Below are 8,550 nucleotides of genomic sequence, written 5' to 3'. Positions count from 1 at the left end.
TTGGGTCTCTTTCCAGATGTTCCATTCTGCCTCATTGATCTGTCTGACCATTCTGGCGCCAGTAACTTGCTGTTTTTAATTGCTGTAACTCTAGTCTGTGTAGACTGCTGAATGCTGCCCTGCACGAGTCTCTAAAAGCCTCATAAGAAGCCATTTGACAGGAGTTAGATGACTCATGCGTGAAGAAGCTTTGTAAATTGCAGAGCTCTCTGGCCTCCCAACCCACCCCTGACACCAGCACTTCCTGGAGCGCTGATCTCATCCTGTCTCCTTCTGACTCTGGAACCTTTCTCATCAGAGGAGTTGTGTTATCCCTGGCGGCATGGCACTTCTGCCACATCCGGGTCTCCATCTTCCTTTCCAAAGTGACGTCCCTTGTCTTCAATAACATCTATAAAATTAAAAAATATGTTTATTATTTTTTTCTCATTTTTATTAGTTCTTGGAGAGTTTGTCCAATGCAGTTTGATCGCATTCCCCTTCTCCTACCACCTCTTAGATCTGTCATTTTTAACCACCCAACTTTGTGTGCCTCCCACCCCATCAAGTACAGTTTGTGCCACCTGTATGCTCTTGGATGTGTAGCCTTCACTGGGGGGTGGTCAACCCCCAGGGACAACATTCGAAAAGAACAACAACTCTTTTGTCCAAGCAGCTAGCAACTGCTAACATCCCTAGCGTCTTAGGTAGGGATGGGACTTTGTGGCCACCTCTTCACGCAGGAATGAAGAAGGACACTTAAAAGAAATCCCACACTAGCTCAGAATTGAGAAGTAGATGGTTATTTATTTAGGGGTAGACTCACAAATCAGAATCCTCTGCTTAACGGAGATCAGAAAAGGAAATCCACAACTGGAAAAGTGCGGCCGGAAAAGAGAGGCCAGATGCATGCTCTACTTCGGCGTATATGGTATAAGAGGCTGCACCCCAGTGGGTGGGTAACCATTGGCTGTAAGACTTCCTACAGCACAGGAATTTTTTTTTTATTTTTGTGGTCTTTTTTAAAAATTTTTTCTTATTGAGAATAGGAAAAAAAAAGTTTCCGCCTCCTCCCAGCCTCCCATTTCCCTCCCCCTCCCCCCTCTCTTCTCCCCCTCCCCCCACTCCTCTCCCCCTCCCTCTCCAATCCAAAGAGCAGTCATGGTTCCCTACCCTGTGGAAAGTCCAAGGACCTCCCCCCTCCGTCCATGTCTAGGAAGGTGAACATCCAAACTGGCTAGGCTCCCACCAAGCCGGATCATGAAGTAGGATCAAAACCCCTTGCCATTGACCTTGGCTTCTCATCAGTCCTCATTGTTCGCCATGATCAGAGAGTCCGGTTTTATCCCATGCTTTTTCAGTCACAGTCCAGCTGGCTTTGGTGAGCTCCCAATAGATCAGCCCCACTGTCTCAGTGGGTGGGTGCACCCCCCGTGGTCCTGACATCCTTGCTCGTGTTCTCCCTCCATCTGCTCCTCATTGGGACCTTGGGAGCTCAGGGGCACAGGAATTTTGACTGGCTGTACAAGTCTTATGCATATTGTCCCAACTGCTATGAATTAGTATGTGTGACTGTCCTACTGTGTCCAGGAAACACTGCTTCATTGTAACCATCCATAATCTAATTTCTTTTAATCTTACTGTCTTCTATAATGACCCTGAGCCTTGGGAGGAGATATCTTATTTTGGAGTGAGTACTCCACAGTCTTTTATTCTCTGTACCTTCACTAATTGTAGTTTTCTGTCTTAATCACCATCTCCTACAAAGAGAATCTTCTCTGATGAGGCTTGACTGATGTACTAATCTCTGGCTATAAGGAGAAGTCGTCAGGAGCTGGTTTAATACTCTATACATTTAGCAGAATACTGGTAGTAGGGTCTCCTCTAGGACCTGTGACCTGTTTAGTTACAGGTTCTTGGTCCTGATAACACTGACAGGTATAGATTTCAACCTGTGCAACAGAGCTTAAGTCCAATCAGGACGTGGTTGGTTAGTCCCATGGCGTTTATGCCACTATGGCACCAATTGGCATATCTTGCCAGTAAGGTCATTAATAGAAGTCACCAATAAAATCTTTTATTTGGTTGCTTACTACCTGTTTCATAGACTCACCTGATTATATATATATATATATATATATATATATATATATATATGTATATATATATATATATATATTACCTTTTTCTGTTCTGTTTTTTGAAATTAATTTCTTAAAATTTCCTGGCCCCTTCTTGTACATAAAGTACTCAATTTGAGGTTTGTGGGCATAGCTATAAGGTATTACCTTGATTGTTAATTGATGTAGAAAGATTCAGCACACAGACGGCAGCACCACTCCTTAAACAAAGAGTTACACAGTGTGAGACAACAGAAAGCTAACTGAAAGCAAGCAAGAGAGAGAGTGGGCAGTCGAGCGAGCGAGCAATTGAGCAAGCAAGCAAGCACGAGTTTGTTTTCTTTGTTTTTGACCATGATTGTGATAGGCTTCATTTCTTGAATTCCTTGTTTGACTTCCTCCAAACAATGAACTGTAACTTGGATTTGCAAAGCAAGGAAATCATTTGCTCACTATGTTGCCTTTGTTAGGGTACCTGTTACATCCGTGGAAGTGAAACTAGAACAAAGGGTAACGTGAGAAGCCCATTGCTTTGTGCTGCCCAGAACCAAGCAGGGGTGGTTATTCTATTTCTTCAAGTTTCTAGACTGAACTCAGAGAAGTTATGGTAAATCCTGCGTTCTGAGCAAAATGTTTTATGTTAATCATCTGATCTCATGGGTTATGATAGTAGTGTTCAGAGGTGCAGAAAGCTAGAAACTTTCTTCTGTAGATCCTTGTAAAAATCTCCCAGTGCCACAGACTAATTTCTATCAGACAGAACGAGGGCTGTGTTAGTGGGCCAGTGCTTGTCTGCCCTGTTCTTCTCCTCTGAGGAAATTCACCCGCTGACAGCCCTCATTGCCTCAGCAGTTCTGGTTTTTTGTTATTTGAGTCAGTTCCTTAATGGCACACCTGATTGGATGATTGAAGGGTATCCAGTGATAAGGTAGGCCAATCAGATTCTTGTCCTGATATATTCGAATTAAAAACCATGAGAGATCATTGCCAATGGGTGTAGAACATGGATCCCTGGGAGGGAATGATGGAGGTTGTGGGATTGTGGAAATGCCCAAGCCCTGGAGAGAGGAGCAAGAAGAGCCTAAGGGAAAACAGAATGATTCAGAGGGGTGAGAATATCCATCCCAGAGTCTACACTAATTCCTTAAATACTCCATTCAAACTTTGAAGTGATATCTCCTCTCTAACATGGGTCTCTATTCCTGTCCTTGAGCTTTCGTGAGGTCATTTGAGCTCGAGGATAAACCTGGCATCTCTTGGCCAAGCTTGAGGAAACCTGGCGCCTCTTCTTCCAACCAAATTAGCCTGAATAAAATGGGTAGTCATGCAGGGAATGCCTATCAGCTCTTTTTCTGTCTGGAGAATGTATATTTAATTAGAGCATGAGTCACAAAAGTTAGAATAGCTGACAAACTTTAAAAAGATACCACTCTCGATGGGGTTTGAAGCTTTTAATTCTTTTCTCTGGAAGGATTTCAAACATGCAGAAAAGTAGAGATCAGTTGATTGAACATGTATTGATCGGTTACCTGGACATAACAACTGTTAACGTTTTCATATTTGCTTCACTGTTTTTGCCACATTAAAATTTTCTTGCATCTCCACACCTTGCATCTCCACAAGGTATACAACTGCATTATCATATTATTATTATTATTATTATTATTATTATTATTATTATTATTATTATTAATTCTGAGGTTTCTGAGACAAGGTTTCTCTGTGAGAAGTAAATATCTCTTGTTTATAAGACATCTTGTTGTAATGTAGCTATTGTCTCTTAAATGAAATATTCCTTCCTTGAGGGTTATAGGATGCGGGAAGCTAGTGAAATATGTAAGACTCAAGAAGTACATACATGAAAATATTTTCAAATTTTCCTCCAAGGTTATATAAACACTAAACACTTCCTTGGAGAAGGTAAAACCCTTCATGGAGCTACCTGCTAGTTGGGCAATGAGCTGCCTGGATGTAGCATTTGTGAATTGTGGGCTCTTTAGTCATCTGTGCTTCAATAGCAGCTTCTTACCCAGGTTTCTGCAAGCAATCTCAAGAAATTCACTTGGTTTACTTGGCTGGAATAATTTATTTGATCTGGTGTTGATTTGTTGCTGGTGTTCTATTTGTTCATGTTTCCCAAATAAAAGGTCACATGATGTGGGATTCCCCTCTGTATGCTGTGAATATGTTTTATTACTATCGTTTAATAAAGAAGCTACTTTGGCCAATGGCTTAGCAGAGTCAAGCCAATTAGGAAATCTGAACAGAGATATATAGAGTAGGCAGAGTTGGGGAGATGCCATGTAGCTGCGAAGGAGAAAGATGTCGAGATCTTACCAGCTGGTCACAGCTTCACAGATTAGTAGAAATGGGTTTATTTAAGATGTAAGAGCTAGCTAGGAATATGCCTACGCTATTGGCCAAACAGTGTTGTAATTAATATAGTTTCTGCGTGTTTATTCCGGTTTGGGTGACCGGGAAACCAATGCACAGTCTCTGTTTACATAAGAAAAAGCAGTCTCAGCTTACAGTCACAAACACCTACCCATGGTACGATGTTAAGGTGGCTTCTACAGACTACACCTTGGCTCAGCATTCTGTCAAGTTTCTCACTAGTGAGCCAGTTGGAAAGCATCATCCTTTGGAACCTAGCCTTGGAGGTCATGTAGCATCATTAGTTTGATACTGTTTTAGTGGAGCAGTCATGAAAAAGTACCAGATTCAAGGGCAACAGGAGGGCAGACATCCCAGATCTTGATAACGGGAACATCAAAAGTTTTACAGACATCGTTTAAAACCACCATATTGTTATGATTGTTATTTTTAGCATAAACCTACATACAGCTGCAGCCAGTAATATTGCCCTTTAAGAAAAGAAATCTGGATAATTAATGATAAAAGAAATGGATCAGCTAAAAATAAGATAGGAGTAGGGTGTGGGGCACACTCCTCTGATCTCAATACTCAGGAAGCAGAGGCAGGAGGATCTCTGTGAATCAAGGCCAATAGGGGCTACATAGAAAGATTAAAAAAAAAAAGGTTGAGAACTGGAAAGTGGGTAAATCACTTTTTGTCCCAGCATAAAGACTGGAGTTCAAATCTCCAGAGCCCGTTTAAAGTCCGGGTGTTTCTTTCTGCCTGCTGCCTGCGATGCTTGTACTTGGGAGGAAGAGACATGAATCCCTGGGTTAAGGAGCTCAGCACTGGCTGATGAAGAGCTCCGAGTTCAGTGAGGAACACTTCTGCAGTAATTGTAGTGGAGATTTATCTAGGACCCATGACACCTGATGTCAGCCTCAGGTCTCCCCACCCAAATGTGCAGACCAACACACCACACCCATTATACCCACCCACATCCACACCCCCACTCCCCATGGAAGACAAAGCTAAATACAACAAAAGGATGAAAGGAACAGATGTTCAGACGTCTGACCTGACTGCAGTTCCTCCCGTTGAACAGAACAGCTCACTTTCTGGCAGGGAGAGTTAAGTCTAGAGGACTTTGCTGTTTGGAGTTCCAGTTAGACGAAAAGCAGCATGTCAGTTTGTGGGGAGTCACTTTCCCCACTTAGCCTGGACCTCTCGATGGTTTTGTATGTGTCCTTTCATCAGGGCCATTGAAAAATAGATCAGTCACCGTCTGGCTCTACTTGTTCAAAAGCTCGAGGGACGCTGTTTAAGCAGGCACTTCTGATGTCCTTCCTCTGTGAAGATGGGCTATGAATACCAACACAAGCATTTAACCCATTTCCAGGAGGAAGCTAAAACACAAAGGGCGGGTATGCTACCTTCTGCAGAGCTGACCCTTAGTCTGATGCAGTCTGGCTCAGGGAACCTATAGAAGTGAACATTCAACTGTTAAAAATCACAGGGTGAGGTTGTAAACCTCATACCCCTCATCCTAGGACAACTTAAGAAAAATCTCTGAAAATAAGACCTGAACATTATTTGTTTTTAAGCTCCAAATGTGATTTCAGTTTATAGTCAGAATCAGAAGCTACCCTGTTGGAGCCGGATGGCAAGCTGCTTCTGAGAGGGCTCTATAGTAGACATCTGGTTCTGTGGCCACATGATCTCTGTTCAGTATTGCCTTCGCTGGGGGACAGCAACCTTTGATACGCACCCAGGAGAGGATGTGACTCTGTTCCAATCATACTTTATTTAAAGCGTTGGCCACAGTTGAGTTTGGCTTCTGGGCCCTAGTTTGTAAACTGACTTCTGATTGAGGAAACTGGTTAATTTGGGTTTCAGTTCAACAGCTCATCTTTATCAGCAGAGCTTTGATTGAGTAGATGCTCCGAACTTTGAAGCCTTTATTTAATATTCCAATCCATGCCGAGGAGATGACCCTCCAGCAATTCATGGAAGCAGAGTGGGGCAACCTGTTTCTTAGAGAGCTCTAAGGATGGGTACACTGTGCTCTGCTTCTAAGAATCCAAATTGCCAAATGCTACTAATGACTAAATAGTTAATGTTCATGTTATCTGAGGGAACAAAGTGATGGATATAGAGGAATTTCTTTAAGAAGCCGAGTTCTAGCTTTATGGAAAGGGATAATTTCTAGAAACTGTGATACTTTGGGGTTCTTTTTAATACACAAGGAAACAGACTCCTTTAAATACTTACATGGCCTAAGTTCATTATTCTGTTTTGAGTTAAGCCTTTGTTTTCTACTGTGGCACAGAAAGCACTAGAAATACCTCAGGACTCCTTGCCCGATACTCCCACTTCTTTCCATTTTCTGATATTCCAGAAGGAAAAAAAATCTAACTTGCTGACTTTTTGCCTTTGGCACAATTGGCATTTGGAGCTTGGTAGTTCCAAGCCGTGGAAGTTTGTGCTGTGTTTTTTAAGGGTTTACAGCATACTCAGTCCATTCTTGACTGTGGCATCCAAACATATCCCCCAAACCCACCACCGCAATCCAAGGCACGGACACCAATCTGATTGCAATGCCAGAACTAACTACACAAGAGGGCCCAAGAGTAAATATTTTTCAACCCCAAACTAGGGGCCATAGGTCTCAGAAAGAACTTATCCCACCCTGATTTAAACATAGTGGTGTCTGTGTGTGTGTTCCTGTTGTTTTAAGTTACAAATGAAATATATAATCTTAAAATGTATTTGACCACATACCTCATATAGATCAGTTTAAAAATGTATTTATTAAAATAGTCCAAGGTTTTGAGGGGGGAGGGGAAGTGTACAGTTCATGGAACTTTTCTTGTGAACCTGGAGTCTTCACGGGGGCCGTCACTAGTTACCTTCCCTTCTGATGTCCTCACTAGACTCACGGGGAAAGGTGACATTTAACAAGAGCCCCTTCACAAAGCGTGAAGGTCAGCAGAGACCTGGCTAAGTGTTGAGTTGATGTGAAACCAGCAGGCCAGGACATATTCAAGTCAAACTCACTTCCTGATCCAACTATTGTTCAGGTGACTTCCTACGCCAATCAAATTGTTGAGTGTGTTCCTTTCTCCTGATGCTATGTCAGCTCAGTTGATGCGGCTGGCAAATTGCTCTTTTCCAGTTGTTTTGCCACCCCCAAGAGCAGGTATTAAAGGGCTGAGCTTGATCTGACAGCTTCCACCCCTCTTTCCCACGTGAATAAGAATGTTGATGGAACTACGGAAGCAACACCAACATTGAAATGAAATAATTTCCAGGTTTCTTGCTTAGAAACCTCGGCACTGGAAGAGCTTGGCATGGCATAGTCGAGCGTGCACAGTGCCCCCTGTCGGTCTCACCTGTTCGGTAAGGCTTACCAGCCAGCCAGCCCCTATTTGTTCTCACATGGAGTGTGAGCACGTTGGAAATAACCCTCCACAGCTTTCTCGTAAGTGTGTGTGGGTTAAAGGAGTTCCTTTGCTTGCATTTTCAGCCTGGTGCACATACCTACTAAGCCCCAGTGTGCCTGCCTGTCTTGCCTATTTTGAAAAGATGTCTGATCGTTTCCCTCTCTGACATTTTGAATAATTACTAGCTGAAGATGCCACATAATTCTCAAGTCTGTGCAAGTTAGTATGTCTCCCACTTCCTAATAAAATAGAGTTTAAATCTTAAGCATGATGCGATCTGTCATCTGGCATATGCTTGAGTATGATGATGAAATGTTGTTTGCCTCGTTCTTAAATTTCGGAGACCCATGTTGAATAAATCTGGCAGTCTGATATCCCTTAGCCCTTTCATTATGTATCTTAAGTATTTTATCCAACAGTGTGACATGAAGACTTGACATGGCTAAGATGAATTTGGTGGCATAATTCCACTCAATTATTTATCGGCCTGGTAACGTCTCTTCCTTTCCACTCCCACCGTAAGAGTCGACGCTGGGCACCTGTCCTACTCTTCTGAACTTTGTCTTATATCTGGGTTTGAGTTACTTTGAATTATATCTTAAATACATTCCTCAAGGAGCCAACCTTTTTCTGTAGAATTCGCTGGTTCCATT

Source organism: Alexandromys fortis, unplaced genomic scaffold, assembly GCF_014885135.2.
Source record: "Alexandromys fortis isolate MF-2015 unplaced genomic scaffold, M_Fortis_MF-2015_v1.1 scaffold_71, whole genome shotgun sequence".
NCBI classification, from domain to species: Eukaryota; Metazoa; Chordata; class Mammalia; order Rodentia; family Cricetidae; genus Alexandromys; species Alexandromys fortis.
This window is presented reverse-complemented; position numbering follows the sequence as displayed.